This window comes from Bubalus bubalis, chromosome 15 (assembly GCF_019923935.1).
Source record: "Bubalus bubalis isolate 160015118507 breed Murrah chromosome 15, NDDB_SH_1, whole genome shotgun sequence".
Lineage (NCBI taxonomy): Eukaryota > Metazoa > Chordata > Mammalia > Artiodactyla > Bovidae > Bubalus > Bubalus bubalis.
The window spans coordinates 5,882,975-5,899,371 of NC_059171.1; the positions used below are offsets into that span (position 1 = coordinate 5,882,975).

At 42.4% G+C, this 16,397-nt stretch overlaps 1 protein-coding gene across 4 annotated transcripts in view; it reads left to right on the forward strand.

Moving 5' to 3' along the window:
• The first annotated feature begins 1,046 nt into the window (after positions 1-1,046).
• Positions 1,047-16,397, forward strand: part of WWP1 (WW domain containing E3 ubiquitin protein ligase 1) — a 135,412-nt gene continuing 120,061 nt past the window's right edge. For 3 of the 4 annotated variants that reach the window (XM_025264990.3, XM_044928513.2, XM_044928512.2), the window contains exon 1: positions 1,047-1,248. The gene's annotated coding sequence lies outside the window, so the exon portion shown is untranslated. The remainder of the gene's footprint in view (positions 1,249-16,397) is intronic. The other variant, XM_025264989.3, reaches the window with a different exon arrangement.

Genomic DNA, 16,397 nt, shown 5'->3' on the forward strand with positions numbered 1-16,397 from the left:
TCTCCAGGCAATAACACTGGAGTGGGTTGACATTTCCCTCTTCAATGCATGAAAGTGAACTCATTAACGAGGATAATGGACCATTCTTATGGAACTGCTGTTTGGATTAATTGCACGTACACAAGCTCTTGCTTAGTATTTATCACTGTACTCTAGTGGGGTTCATTTCAGTTCAGTTGCTCAGTCCTGTCCGAGTCTTTGCGATCCCGTGGACTACAGGACGCCAGCCCTCCTTGTCCATCACCAACTTCCAGAGCTTGCTCAAACTCATGTGCATCCAGTCTGTGATCCCATCCAATCATCTCATCCTCTGTTGTCCCCTTCTCCTCCCGGCTTCAATCTTTTCCAACATCAGGGTCTTTTCCAATGAGTCGGTTCTTCTCATCAGATGGCCAAAGCGTTGGAGCTTGTGGGGTTAGTGGAGTGAATGTTTAGGTTAGTAGCAAAAGTGGACTAAAAGTCTTCTGGTATGACCATGTGCTAAATGCAATTATTTACTCTTGCAATGGTTCTGGGTCAAACACTCAGCGAGATCACGGAATATTAACAGCCTCCTTTTGCGTAAAGCGATCAAGGGAAGAACTCCACGGCTCCGTGAGCCTTACTGGAAGCCAGGGACCCGTTCGGCCTCGAACCAGAAAGTCCAGCCCGCAACACCCAGGTCTGGCTTCCAGAAGCCTCTTCCCAAATCTCGGCGGCGGCCCCGCCCCTTGCACAGGCTCAGGCCCCCGCCCCCTACCTCCCATTGGCTGGCCTTCCCTCTTCCTCGCCCGCCTCGAAGACCCGGAGGGGCGGAGTTCTCCACAGGCGGCCGCGGTGGGGGCGGGGGGGGGGGGGGGGCGCTCCCTCGCTGCGCATGCTCGCGGGGAGCCGGATTCCGGGTCCGGACTTGGAAGCACGGGGCCCGGGCCGGCGCGGGGCGTAGGTGGCGGGGCGCGCGCGCGCTCGGGGAGCGGCGCCGGCTGCGCGAGCACGCGGCGCGCTCCCGGGCGGGGAGGCGTGGGGCCGGCTGGGGGCGGCGCGAGGCCGGGGCGGGGTGGGGGGAGGGGCGGGTGTCGGTGAGCGCGGCGAGCGGGTTCCTAGTGGCTGCGGGCGGCCTGGGCTGCCGGGGCCGCCGCCTGGGTCGCTGCCGCCGCCGCCGCCGCGCCTGCTGAGAGATGGCGGTTTTGGGCGCCGAAGGCTGAGGGCGCCCGCCTGTGGAGGAGGCGCCGCCGCCGGGGCCGCCGGGAGCCGACGGCTTCGCGCCGGGTGAGGACGCCGCGGCGCGCGGGGGCGCGGGGGCGCGGGCCGGGACCCCCTCAGGCGGGGACCCCCTCAGGCGGCGCCCGGGGCCAGCGCGGCCCGCCCCGGGGCGGGAACCCCCCGAGGGCCGTCGGGGCCCGGCCGCAGCCCGGCGGCCGGCAGTGCTTTGAGGTGGGGTCGCGGGTCCGGGCCCGAGCTGACGAGACGGGCGCCCGGAGCTTCCGTGACTCGGCAGCCGCGGTCCTCGGGCTTCCTCCGCCCGCTCCCTGCCTTCTCCTCGCCTCCCCTCAGAGCCCTCGTCCGGGGGCTCGCTGCCCCGGCTTCCACCTCAGTTCCGCCGTCCAGAGGCGAGGGTCCCCGCCTCACAACGCCTTTTTTTTTTTTTCCTGACATATTATCGCCACCGGTTCTTCCCCGACTCTGCGGCTCCCCCCCCAACACAACCCCCACCTCCACCTTTGTGACCTGCTGGGTCCCAGTGACCTTGCAATTTTTACTCGTCCTTATCTTATTGTGACTCGGACCTTTCTCCTTTTCGTCTCTTTAGACATTTAAAAATTTTTTGTCATCTGCCCATTGCTTTTTGCAGCCTTTAAACCATCCGTCTTGTGCACAGCCAGCCTTTTCTTTGCTCCATAGGTTTCGGAGTTGAGCTTCCTTTTTTTCACCGTGATTCTATGAAACCTTCATCACCAAAGAAGAAAAGTATTTGTTACGTTTGCATTTTTGCTCTTCCAGGATAAAAATTTTTTCCAGGGGCTTTCATGTGGCTTTCTTTTCCTGTTTAATTGGTTTTTATCTCTCTGTGTAGCTAGTGTGCAAAAGATGTGAGTTTTCTGCTTTAAAATGTTACTGGCAATAGTAGTGTAAAGGATACAGTCCAAAGTTATCCTCCTTCTCTTTAGATTTTTGTTTTTTGCCTGAAATACCTGGTGTACAGTTGAATGTACATTTTTGCAAGGGTTCATGCTTATGTATAAATCCACTCTACCTGTCTCATTAAGTCTGTATGTATTATGTAAGCGAAATGGACCTTTTAAAGAAGGAAGGCATTCTTTTATTTATGTGACTTGTTTTTAGTCATAAAGTAGATAATTATCTGTGGCTGAATTGATCACTTTTCATAAATAGTTAATATTTTTTAAATTGAAAACTTAGTGTTGGGAGCTCTTCAAATTGAGAACTGTAAAGTATGTGGGAAAACCTTTCTTTCTCAGGTAGCTTATTAACATTTTCAAATGGGTCTTCCCTTATAATGCAAAACTTTATATGACCTACAACATAGGGGCTTTGAAAGGCAGTAACAAAAGGTTACGTTTTTGGAAGCTAGAATGTTGCATGTAAGGTCTCTGCCTTCAAGAGATAATAATCTGCTTATCCTGTGAAGGCTGAAATTTCTTCTACTTCCTTACACGATTATTAAGCATCTACTGCATGACTGCAGTGTATTTGGGGGAATATAAAGATGAGGGTGTTAACAGTTTCTGCCTTCAAGGACTAGTTAGGCAGGAAGTTCGGTACACAAATGTCTAATTTGTCTTTTAATACATAATATTAAAAGAATTTGAATCATATTGAATTCAGATTCAGAGGGGTTAGAGCTCATATCTTATTTCAAGGTGAGAATTAGAGGGGTTATTTCATAGAGCTTCTGGCTTTTGAAATCTTTGGTTTGAAGAATGACTATAGACTTTTGATAGGCTGGGAATCCAGGCAGAGAGAAGGGATTAAGAGAGCTCAGAGTTCATACATTTGGGGAAGAGGCAAGAATGTTTGGATGAAATATAACTTAGCAGTACCAATATAAGGGGCCTCCCAAGTGGCACTAGTGGTAAAGAACCCACCTGTCAGTGCAGGAAATATAAGAGATGTGGGCTCAATCCCTGGGTCAGGAGGATCCCCTGGAGGAGGGCATGGCAACCCACTCCAGTATTCTTGTCTGGAGAATCCCATGGATGCAGGAGCCTGACGGGCTATAATCTAGGGTTGCAGAAAGTCAGACACGACTGAAGCAACTTAATACACATGCATGCATAATGGGTGGTAAAGCTTCAAGTAAAAATTTCAACCAGTTTATGGGCTGCTTTTTAAGCTGGGCATGTAACCTTGGATTTAGTAGGTGACGGGGGTTTTACAGATGATTTTTGAGTTGGGAAGGAAATGATTAAAGCTTTGTTTTCAGAGGATTAATCTGGCAGCAGCTTGTAGCATGAATTGAAGTAGAACTTGGAGGTACAACAGACATCATTGCTGTGGTCAAAGGTGTCAGGGTGTCAACTCTACTGGCAGTAGTAGGGACAGAGGAAGGAAGTAGAATAGACAGAATTTGATAATGAGAGAGAAAAGAAAGTAAAGTAACTGAGGTTCTGATCCAGGCTGGTTGAGAGAATAATGGTACATTTTGAACAACATCCATAGAAGCTTTATCTTCAGCCTACTTTACAGCGGTAGTTCTCAGGTAGTTCTCAACCTTTCAGGGATTAGTAACCCTTGCTGAAACTAAAGAAATCTGCTAGCCTGGAAAATTTCCATATATACCTGTGCTTTGTGGATAATTTTCGAGGAGTCTGGACCACCTAAATCTCATTCATGGAACCTATGGGCTGGTGGGTTGGGAGCAGTGCTTAGAGTTACTGGGGACCTTTTAAAACAATAGAACCTTCAAATGTTTCCTATTACCAGTAAGAACCTCTGCTGTAGAGAGGTAGGCACATCTAGTGACAGTATCTCCTTAGACTTGTGGTTTTTCGCTTACCGAGAATTTTGACTAACTTATTTACTATTCAATTACAGAACCAACTAATCCAAGAAGTTAAGTGATTTGTCTCAAGTGTTTCAGTTAGCGAATGGGTAAAGTAGAATCAGGAGTTGATGGACAGTGGTGGTTTTCTTGTCTGGAAATGTGTACAACTGATTTACCATCAATTGAATGCAATCACTATCTTTAAGTGACCTCATCAGTAGGGAAACTGGGAGGTTCCTTCCAGTTCTGAACATTTTGTGATTCTTGGGTTTTAGATTTTTATTAGACTATCTGTACCTTTCCTGTTTTCTATGTACAGGGGAGCTAGTGAGACTGATAGGTGAGTTGGGTATATGGAGATCGGATATAGGAATACCAAAACAGTCCTGCTCTCATTTATTTCCTTTGTATCTCAGTTTGGGTTGGAGAGGTGGGGCTGGAGGGGAAGTGAGTGGAATAAGAACTTTTAAGAACTTTTATCTTCTATATTCAGGTGTTCCTACTAGAGAATAGTTCTTCATTCAGGAACACTTTATTAAGTAAAAATTAAAACTTTACAGAATACTGAAGTGCGGAGACCTAGTCAGTGATTTTTTTTTCCCTTGGATTAAGTAGCTAATGCTGCATGTTATGGTTAAAGTGTAATTTTATTAGTAAACGGTTGACTTTTCTGCCTGTATAGGATTGTCTTCCTGGTAGGGAACCAGAGTAAGTTATTACACAGTATCCTTTATAGCTCTGGAAACTTTGATTCCATAATTATTAGAAAGGCTGGGATCTTTTTTACTCTTTCTATAAAAATATGATGTAGTAATAACAAGCACTGTAAACTAATAAATTAGCCTTAGTGGTGGTTATTGAAATAACTAGCTAGTAGTCCATGGAGAAGGGCGTGGCAGCCCACTCCAGTGTTCTTGCCTGGGGAACCCCACGGTCAGAGAAGTCTGGCGGGCTACAGTCCGTGGGGTCGCAAGGAGTCCAACACGACTGCGGCGACTTAGCACGCACCCACACACGCAGCTGGTAATACACAGTGGAGGAAAAAATGTCTGATAAAAAGCACATACAGAGGTGGTTTTTTTACTCCCTGCTGGTGCTAAGAAGAATATCATATTTTATATATTACAGTATTTTACACTTTTTCATCATGGGTTATATACGTCATCATTTGATTCTCATGACAACTGAGCAGTAGGTGTGTCAGGAATAATTGCCTTTTAGATGAAGACAGTGAAGCTCAAGTAAAAAAATGTGAAGTTTCCAGGATATATGGCAAGCAAGCTAGCAAGTGACTAAAATTAGAACTAGAGCTAAAACCCATCTTTTTGTTCCTGAGTCCGTATTCTTTTCCCATCAACTCTTCATCTAAAATGGAAATTTAACTGAAGATTTTATGTGAGGAATTTGAATTTACCTGTTTGGAACCTGTGGTAAACTTTTTTACTAAAAAAACAAAACAAAACTTTTTTTACTGTGTAGATCTGAGCTTGTCTGTTTCCTCCTTTGTATTAAAATGGTACCTTCATTGTAGTTGCTATTGGTAACGTAAATTTGAAAATTTTAAGTATTTATCACAAGTAGTTATCCTTCTATCAAGGAAAAAGCAAAAGGTGATTTCTTGTCTGAAAAATACATTGATGAAATGTAGATATTAATTTCCTTTTGAAAATCTGTTAGTTTTAATTCACCTGTTTTTACAGAAGAAGTTCTTTTATAAGCTTTTTTAAATGAAGATTTGTATTTTGGGAGCATATAAATCAGGATCTGATTTTCAAAAGTGTGTATCATGATACTTCACAGTTTTTGCCAGTATGTAAGAAGCTTTATCATTTAAAAAGAAATTTACCTTAAAAGCTCTTAGGATACATTTCAAATTCATATGTTTAAATGACTTTTGGGGCGTATATTTTGTAAAGCCATTTGTCAGGTAATTCCTAAGGTTTGTTAGGAATTTGCTGTCTAGGTCTGACCAACCTAGACAGCATATTAAAAATCAGAGACATTACTTTGCCAACAAAGGTCTGTCTAGTCAAGGCTTTGGTTTTTGCAGTAGTCATGTGTGGATGTGAGAGTTGGACTATAAAGAAAGCTGAGCACCGAATAATTGATGTTTTGAACTGTGGTGTCGGAGAAGACTCTTGAGAGTCCCTTGGGCTGCAAGGAGATCCAACCAGTCCATCCTAAAGGAGATCACTCCTGAGTGTTCATTGGAAGGACTGATGTTGAAGCTGAAACTCCAATACTTTGGCCACCTGATGCGAAGAGCTGACTTATTTGAAAAGACCCTGATGCTGGGAAAGATTGAGGGCAGGAGGAGAAGGGGATGACAGAGGATGAGATGGTTGGATGGCATCACCGACTCAATGGACATGGGTTTGGGTAAGCTCTTGGGAGCTGGTGATGAACACGGGGGCCTGGTGTGCTGCGATTCATGGGGTCACAAAGAGTCGGACACGACTGAGTCACTGAACTGAACTAAGAAAGACCAACGTCTGCCTTGACTCTCCTGGAACCTGTCATTTGCTCACAGCACTCCGCGGTGTCCCTGCTGCCTGGCTGGCCAGGGGCTCAGGGCTGGGCAGGCAGGGCCGCGAGGATGGCCCGGGAGCCTGCGCTCTGGGTTCAGGGAGCTGAGGGGAGGTTCTGACCGCGGGAAGGGCACGAACTTCGTCTTCTGGGATTGTGTGAATAGTTCGGATTGTGATAATTTACCTTTGTCGTTTTTTCTGGGTTTTGAACAAGTGATGCAGAAAGACAAGGGGAACAGAGGAGCCTTGTTTCAGGTTACTTACTGTGTAACAAACGTGAAACTAAGTGACTAAACAACCAGGTTTTGGGGGGGAGGTGGTTTTGGGGGTTTTTCTTTTTTGTTGTCCTTTTTTGTTTTTGGTTTGCAAGCTTGCTCTCCCAGGCTGGGCCACTTGAGCAGTTGTGCTGGTTTTGCCGGTGGTAGCTTTAATGGCTAGCATTCAGTTAGGTGCTGGTCTTCTCTCTCTGTCTCTTCCTCTGTCTCATTGACCACACAGACTTGTCTCAGGGCCAATTTTCTCCATTGGCCTTTCCAGGATTGCTGGCCTCACGTAGTGGCTTAGGGCTTCCACGAGTGCAAAAGCAGAAGCCACCAGAACTTCTGAAGGCATAGGCTTGGAACCAGCCTAGTTTTATTTCTGCCACATTCTGTTGGTTAAAGCAGGTCACAGGTCCAGCCCAGATTCAAGGGAAAGGGACTAGACAAGTACGTGAATCCCGGGAATCGGGCTTCTGGAAAACTGTTTTGGAGGCTGAGACTTGAGCTGCCTGGTACTTTCAGTTCTTGGAGTCTGGGCCTGTCAGATGGAAAGCTGAGTCTCAAGTGCAAATGATAGTGTGTTTGGCTTGTTACACAGATGGGAATAGCCAGTCGTCCTGCGGTAGAAAAGAAGAGAAAGTCTGGGCTCTCTGGGGTTTGACCCAGTGTGCCACCATAATGGGCAGGATCGACTTGCTGTACTTCAGGGTAAGAATGTTCTAGATCCAGAGCTCAGGCCCCTCTGAAGCAGTGATTTACCCAGGTTAACCGTTTGGATCAGACAAATCCCAGTCAGCATCCCAGAGATCCATTAGTGCTTGTGATTCGATGTCAGACCTGGGGTAGCAGAGCTCCTGGCCTTAACTAGCCTTGAGCAAAATGGTGCCTCACAAATAGTATTGTCTGTTTGCAGTGTTGGGAAAAGTTTAGGATAAGCCACCCTTTCTTGGAGAGAGTGTTATAATGGAGAGAATATTCTTTCCTTACGGAGACTGGAATGAAAGTCCTGTATCTCACTGTCACTATCTCAGTAGTATCTTTTTTTTTTTTAGTTCGAGTTACATGCTAAGTAATGTTATGGCTAACTATGGAATGAAGAAAATAAATGTATGTTTTGTTGTTATTATAGCTTCTGCATAGAATAATGAATCAGTATATTTCATTTGAAGAATTTAGGTGTAGATTTGGAGCATTTTTAAATTTTGAATAGATTTCTGCCTCCGGTGCAAATCTCTTTGCAAATTTCTGAGTATAGTAGGATGTTGGCTCTTGTGGGCAGAACTTGGTAATTGAGTGTACACACTGAGAAACATTATTTATATAAATAGGAGCAGCTAGGGCACAGAGAAAGGTGTAGATCGAATTACCTTAAGGTGTTTCTTTATGGCCCTCCTCCCTGTCCTCAATTACGTGAGTGGTTTAAAAATGTGCTAGCATTAACAGAATTGCTGGTGTGATAGCTTTTTATTTAACTAAGGAAAACAAGTTCTTTGATAGCTGTTTAGTATACCCGTAATTAGGACCACACGGGACGGGTAGAAGCAAACTGCCTTGCGTCCTGACTTGAAGTCCGATACTCCTGTCGTACCTTAGCTCCAGCTTGCCACGGTGAACCACGCTTTGTGTTCAGTTAGTATGGGGAGGAGAATTAGTCAAATGAGCTTGCTCTGTATAAATTAGGGCATACTTACTTTACCTTAGAAGTAAATAAATTAGATCTTTCTGCTCTTAAAGTCAGTTTAAGAATTAAAGGTGTGCATTCCTGCATGTGGGTCAGGAGCTGTAGCTTTAGAGTCAGGCACACCTGAGTTCTGTCAGTGATTGTTAATAGCAGAAGAAGCACCTCAGTTGTTTCTTCTGTAAAAGGAAAAAAATCTGCTGAGTTTTTGTAAGGATTCATTGAAATATTATTTATAAAGCAGAAAGAAAATGTGGTCCATTGGACATTAGCAGCCCTTGAACCATTTTTACTGCCCTCAATTCATTATTATTAACAAGTTGAAAATTTTCTGTGAGCCACTCATTTCTCAAGGACAGATGTAGTTTAGTTTGGCATAGGCAGAGCTGCATGTCAAATCTCACCTCTTAGCTTAAAAAATAAGTTGCCAAAAGGTTAAGAGTGAATTTGAGAAAGACACTGACTCAGCATGGCTGCAGTATATCAGCTGGTGATGGTTTGGCTGTACAGTCTGGGAACAAGAAACTGGTCACAACGTCATTGGCTGAAGTACAGAGTAGGTCATAAGTTGTTGAGGTGCAGTCCCTGTATCATGGTCGTCTGGTTTACCAACATATTGGTTAAATGTAGGTTCTGTACTCTTCAATATCTGTGGTATGGTCCTAGTGGAGCTCAGGAATCTTCATTTTTAGTAAATACCTCAGATGATTTTGTACAAGTTAGTTTGAGAGCTGTTGGTATAAACTGAATGGATAATTTGGGGTTCTGATGTTCTTTGAGACCATTTTTTAACCTGTAGGGTTCAATAAATTGTTGTTCAGTCACTCAGTGATGTCCGACTTCGCAGCCCCATGAACTGCAGCACACCAGGCTTCCCTGTCCTTCACCATCTCCCGAATTCTGCCCAAACTCATGTCCACCGAGTCAGTGATGCCATCCAACCATCTCATCCTCTGTCGTCTGCTTCTCCTCCCACCTTCAGTCTTTGCCAGCAAATATCGGTCTTTTCCATTGAGTCAGCTCTTTGCATCAGGTGGTCAACGTATTGGAGCTTCAACTTCAGTCCTTCCAGTGAATATTCAGGGTTGATTTCCTTTAGGATTGACTGGTTTGATTTCCTTGCAGTCCAAGGGACTCTCAAGAATCTTCTCCAGCTCCACATTTTGAAAGCATCAGTTCTTAGGTGCTCAGCCTTTTTTATTGTCCACCTCTCACATCTGTACATGACTACTGGAAAAACCATAGCTTTGACTATACGGATCTTTGTCAGTGAAGTAATGTCTCTGTTTTTTAATATGCTGTCTAGGTTTGTCATAGCTTTTCTTCCAAGGGGCAAACATCTTTTAATCTCATGGCTGCAGTCACTGTCCACAGTGATTTTGGAGCCCAAGAAATACATATGTATAATGTAAATACAAGGAGAACTTAACATCTGAACCTTTCAGATAGTTGTCCGGCTTCCCAGGCAGCTCAATGGGTGAAGAATCCACCTGCAATGCAGGAGGTGAGGGTTTAATCCCTAGTCTGGGAAGATCCCCTGGAGGAGGAAATGGAAACCCACGCCAGTATTTTTGCTTGGAAAATCCCATGGAAAGAGGAGCCTGGTGGGCTACAGTCTGTAGGGTTGCAAAGAGTCGGACACAACTGAAAGACTGAGTATGAGCAAGAAAATTGTCAAGGACTTGGTCCAAGCAACCTATAGAAACCTAATACATAGTAATTACAGTGAGAAGCAGGCAAGAGAAGTAACCCTGAAAGAGGCACCCATCACGGTTCCTTGTTTAAAAAATTTCCCTATATTTCTACAAAATATGTTTTTATGAATGAAAGTATTTCTTTTTTAAAAACTGCCTTAGCTGAAACAGTTAAGTTAGATACTATATTTATCCAGTAATCTTACTGCTTTTCACTTAAGAGAAATTAAGCTACTCAGAAATGGAGATTTTGAATGAAGTGTGTTTAATTTGGAATTTTTTCTTTTGGGTAGAAAGTAGTTTGAATGGGGCCGTGATGTGTCTTTTGTGGAGAAAAGCCATTGCTTCGAATAAGGATATTGATTTGAGAAGAAAGTCGTGAGAGAAAGTTTAAATTTTAAATCTATCAATCCAAAAGAAAAAACAACAACAAAGCCTTGAAGCTTCTTTTCTCTGACTTGTGTTCAGAGCAGTGGTCCTGACGACTTGCGTCTGTGTGACTGTGACCCTCCTCAGTCCTGTGATCCTCTCTCTCGTTGGAACAGCAGGTCTTTACATTGGGGCTGTTCCCGGAAAAACTTAAGCTACGTATCAACCTTATTTTTATCGTCTTAGTACATTTTGTGGTTAAAAAACATGCTAAACCCATGATTCTTTCTAAATTTCAGTGGAAAGGATCAGTTGGCATTTGTTTAAAGAACCTATTGTTTTTGTCTGTTTCCACTGACTGACCAGTTCTTTGGGAAGCAAAGCGACAATAAACTCATCTCTTTTTGTCCTTCAGGCTGTGAAATGTGTTGATGTTTAGATGTGACTACCCAGAAAGGAAAGTGTACATCATACTCAGGAATTTCAGTGTGCTACATTAGAAGTTTTTGGTAATTATAATTTGTTTTAAAAACTTTTGTTGTGACTTAATTTTCCTGTAAAGTATTAGCTAAACTGTTTAAGAGCTTAGGCCTTCAAGTTAGACAAGCCTAGACTTCAGTTCTGGCACTTATTTATTGGTTTGGCTTCCCAGGTAGCTCAGCCAGTAAAGAGTCGGCCTGCAGTGCAGGAGATCCGGATTCGACACCTGGGTTGGGGATATCCCCTGGAGAAGGGATAGGCTACCCACTCCAGTATTCTTGCCTGGAAAATCCCCATGGACAGAGGAGCCTGGCGAGCTCCATAGTCCATGGTTGCAAAGAGTCAGTCACGGCTGAGACTAAGCACACACGGCACAGTGACCTTGGTGAAGATGGCCTTAGATTAGGCCCTAGTTTCAGTGTATGTAAACTGGGTATTCACATGTAGAATGGTAATAGTAATAACAATACCTATTTGTAGATTTATTGCATGACTTACACCTGACAGTACTGAGTAAATATTCACTAGGATGGGTTTATACCTTGTTTTTGGTGTCAAATGTGTTATAGAAATAATTCTTTTTTTTTTTATTTTAGAAATGTGTAATTACTCCATATTCTTTGTTATATAAAACCCCAATAAAATCTTAGGGCAGCACTCTATACTTTCCCTGGCAAATGTTTAGTTATGGATAAATGAGGACAGTAGATAGTCACACATCTGATCAAATTTTGCTGTCAGATGAGCTCAGGTCAGTTCGGTTTTTGTCGCCAAATGAGTTACGAAGTTAAGTTTGTAAGAATGGGGATATCTGAAAGTTCATACTTAGCAGCCTGGTTTAAAATTCTTTGTAAAAAAGTAAATTAGCACTGTGTTCTGTTACTGGAGTAGCCATAAAGTATCTTGAAATCATGTAATTGTAGAGAGTTTTGCAGTACTATGTACCTTCAAGTGATTCAGTGTGGTTTTGATCTGATCCTTACTACAGATGTGGGCAGTTTGCTTTGTATCTCTTTGCAACATGGTCATGTGATGGACATGCTCCTCAACCTGCTGTCCTCTGTGCTGTTGTGGAAGTATTGATATGGCAGAAAAATAGTGGAGTTTCTCAGACTAATTGAGAGTATTGGAGTGGTGGTGGTGATGGGAGTTACCAGTTTAGGAAGTTAACAGTTATTAGACATCTTCTCTATTTCATTCTGGAAACAATTCCAGTTTCTTAGAGTTAATGTTAACACTTTTCCCCTTCACAAAAGTTAAGTTGATATCTTCATTTTACAGATAAGAAAACCAAGCCTCAGAGAGGGTGGTGAATACAACCGAGTAGGAGAATTGAAGTTTGGACTCTGCTGACATTATCCAGCATGCTCTTCTCACATTAGGAGCTGGCACTTTGGAACTGGAGAGCCAGCAGATCTCCATGGCTGCTTACCTGCTGGGAACTTAGAAGCCTTCATGTATTTAGAGACCGGCAGGCCGTGTTGTGGGGTGAACGTCACTTTGGGTTGTGCTGTCTAGTGACCAGTGCAGGGCAGAGGAGTGCTGTCCTCAGCAGCGGGCCTGGGTTTGGCCTTGACATTAGGAACCTTTTTGTGTGTCCCTCAGCGGTTCTCTCAATCACCTCTCAGCCTCAGCTTCGGCTCTGATTGGTGACTCGGTGCTTTTTGCTACTTCAGAGCAAATACTGTGTATTTGAAAAATACCAGGCTTTTAACATTTTTGAATTTGAAGGAAAGTTTTATAGGCACATATTATTAAAATACTGCACTTGAAAGAAATGACAGATTATTGATGGAAATGTTTATCATTTTGAAATATGAGATGTTACATGATGTAATTAACATGAAATTTGATCTTTGCAGAGTGAGAATGTTACGTTGGCCTGGATGTTTTTTCCCAGAATACATGGAAATGATTTATTAAACACAGTCCCAGCAGTCTACCTTCTTCATTGTTAATGTGTTTATGCTTTTTACACATTCCTTGTTTTAAAGTACTTTTTGAGCTTTAAGGGAAAGCATTTTTAGTGACCCAGCTTAAAAGCCCCACAAAACCACCCTATTATAAAGTTGCTTAAGTGATAAAATAGAAAAGAATAGAACATCAGATTGATATAGGAGACTATTCATGTTCAGTCTTGGGTTTAACTCAGCATTTCTTTTTTTACTATCCTTTTTGTAACACAAATGTAGTGAAAGAGCATTGGCTTTGAGCCCAGGAGATCTGGGTTCAAAATTCTGACTTTGTAACCCTTTGTAACCCCGTGCAATTTACTTAAATTCCTAAAACCTCATTTTCCTTACCTGCTAGAAGAAATAGTAAAGACTGTGAAGGACATTAGAGATAGTTTTGGGGATTTTTTTTTTTTGCAACATAACAAGACAAATAATAGGAACCTAATAAATGGTCATTGTGATTTTTACTATTTTTGGAGTCAGAGACCTGACGATTCAGATTCCAGGTTTAAGATTGGCCACGTTTCTGTGTCATTTAGGTGCCCCACATAAGTGCTGCCCAGCTGCCAATCTCATGTAGCCACGCTCTGTCATCTTATTCTGCTGCCTAGGGGGGTATATTTATGAAGCTTTTTTTTTTAAGTATTATCTTAAATTGGTTCTATAGGTTTAGAACCCAAGTTTTAAGATGCTGTTATTTGATTTTTCTTTTAATTGACTTCATGCACCACAGGAATGGGAAACCAGCCTTCTACTGATACTCAGTAGGGTGTAGGGAAAATGACCAACTGCTAACATTTTTCTGCTTGAAAAGCTTTGGTTAAAAAAAAAAAAAAAGGTTTGGTAATTGGCCATTACAAGCATAATATTGTGTAAGAAATTGAGAAATTGTGCAGATTAGAAACTATGTCATTTGCATTTTGGTGTAGTTTACCTTTGTTGATGGAAATACATTTTAGTATCAATTCTTTTAAAATAGTAAAAGAATTTTTTTTAAATAATTATGTTAGTCAATGTTAGTTGACTTATGTTAGAATAAGGTTCAGTTCAGTTCAGTCGCTCAGTTGTGTCCGACTCTTTACGACCCCATGAATCGCAGCACGCCAGGCCTCCCTGTCTATCACCAACTCCCGGAGTTCACCCAGACTCAAGTCCATCGAGTCAGTGATGCCATCCAGCCATCTCATCCTCTGTCGTCCCCTTCTCCTCCTGCCCCCAATCCCTCCCAGCATCAGAGTCTTAGTCAATAAGTAAAAATGTTTTCTTTTTTCATTTTTTGTTTTTAGTGTTCTGAAGGAGGGGATGGAGCAGGGCGCGAAGGAAAGATTCGTGTGATAGAAGACACAATAATAGTTCTGGAGTCCTATGTTTTTAAGGACCGTAACTGTTGCCTTGAAAATCAAAATAGTTGCTGCTAAATTTGATGAGTATATTTTCTTCCTCATTAATGTTTTCTAGTAGGTAGAGTACAGACATTTTAATATTCTTTACTTGGAAGTGGAGGAAAACTATTAGTATTTTGGAAAGTTGGTATAAGATACTCGATTATATGTTTAAAAGGTGCGCTTCCCTGGTGGCTCAGAATGTGTAGCATCTGCCTGCAATGCAGGAGACCCTGGTTCGATCCCTGGCTCAGGAAGATCCCCTGGAGAAAGGAATGGCTACCTACTCCAGTATTCCTGCCTGGAGAATTCCCATAGACTTAGGAACCTGGCGGACTACAGTCCATGGGGTCACGAAGAGTTGGATGGGACTGAGTGACTAACACTTTCTTTTAGAGAGCAATATCACCATCTTGTGGCCTTCTAGAAAATTGTTGCCAAAGGTATACTGTGAAAACTACAAGCATCAATTAAGTTGTTCTCTGATGTTGGCCAAGGACTCAGTCAAATTTGTATTCAGTACCTCTTACTATATGTAAGTGGGAGATGGGAGTTAGAAAATAAAATGATTTGTACGGCTTTGATTGCAACTTTGTAAAAATAATCAATATTGGAGGAAAATAACAGTATAAAAATGGAAACAGTTGTGAGTTGAGTTGATGTAAAGATTGTGGATGATTGCTACTCTCTGTTTTCATGAAATAGGCAGTGTTTGTAGTCAAGCAGTTCTGAGCTAGAAAAATCTCCATGTGTTCTGTCCTCCATTTCTGAATTAATAAGATTACAAGGCCAGAGAAGTTCTGATGCCCTGTCTCATTCAGTCATTTAGTGAGACTTTATCTCAAGCAGTGTTGGCTAAGCTGGTGACTCCTAGGAGTATTTTGTACATGAATTTTTATATGTAAAAAATAAAGGAGTGTTTTCTACATGAATTTTTATCCTTTTTTCCTTCATTTTGGAAGTAGTTTTAAAAGGGGAAAAAAATCAATTTGAGAAGTACTGTAGTTCACTTAAGAGAGCACCTAAGAACTAAATAAAGCTATTTGATTTTACGCCTGTAGTTTACTTAGTTGTTTTTAAGATTCATTTTATTGACAGTAAGTATCCAAATATAATTATCTAAATAGTATTAAGCACTCCTGTGTGCCAAGCTTTGAGGGAGGCATGGTGAATAGGTGAGGAGTTCTCTGCATTCCTGGAATTTACAGTCTAGAATGAAGTGAGAAAAATAAAGTATTTGATTAACACAAAAGTTTGAAATCAAAGGTCTTGGGGGAAAATAGCTATAATTTAGGGTAAAGACTAATATTTATCATGTGTCAGGCACTGCAAAGTGCTTTTGGTATTTTTTTTTCTCAATGTCATTTGTTTATTTTGGAATTTTGCTTTCGTTTTTGCATATGTATACACATAAGCTTTTGTGGAAGCTCTGAAACATCTCTGTGGACAGTAGTAGATTGGTACAAAAGTAATTATGGTTTCAGACTGTGAATTTTAAATCGTTTTACTAGGCTCAAACACATCTTTATGAATCAAAATAGGAACTGTTACAATCAACACATTTTTGCCGTTGAGAAGTAAGTTTGTTTATTGCTGTAGCATAAAAATTCATGCTTCAGGATTTGAGAAACTCTTGGAAAGCATTTTCTGCTTCCTGCTGGTTGTGGAAGCGTTTTACCTGCCAAAAGTTGTTGAGATGCTTGAAGAAGTGGTAAGTTGGTTGGTGAGAGGTCAGGTGAATATGACAGATGAGTCAAAACTTCGTGGCCCAGTTCATTCAACTTTTGAAGTGTTGGTTGTGCAATGTGCAGTCAGACATCCTTGTGGAGAAGAATTGGGCCCTTTCTGTTGACCAATGCCGGCTGCAGGCATTGCAGTTTACAGAGCATCTCACTGATTTGCTGAGCATACTTTTCAGAAGGAACGGTTTCGCCAGAATTCAGAAAGCTATAGTGGATCAGACCAGCAGCAGACCAATGACCACTGACCTTTTCTTGGTGCAAGTTTGGCTTTAGGGAGTGCTTTGGAGCTGCTTCTTGGTCTAACCACTGAGCTGGTCATTGCCG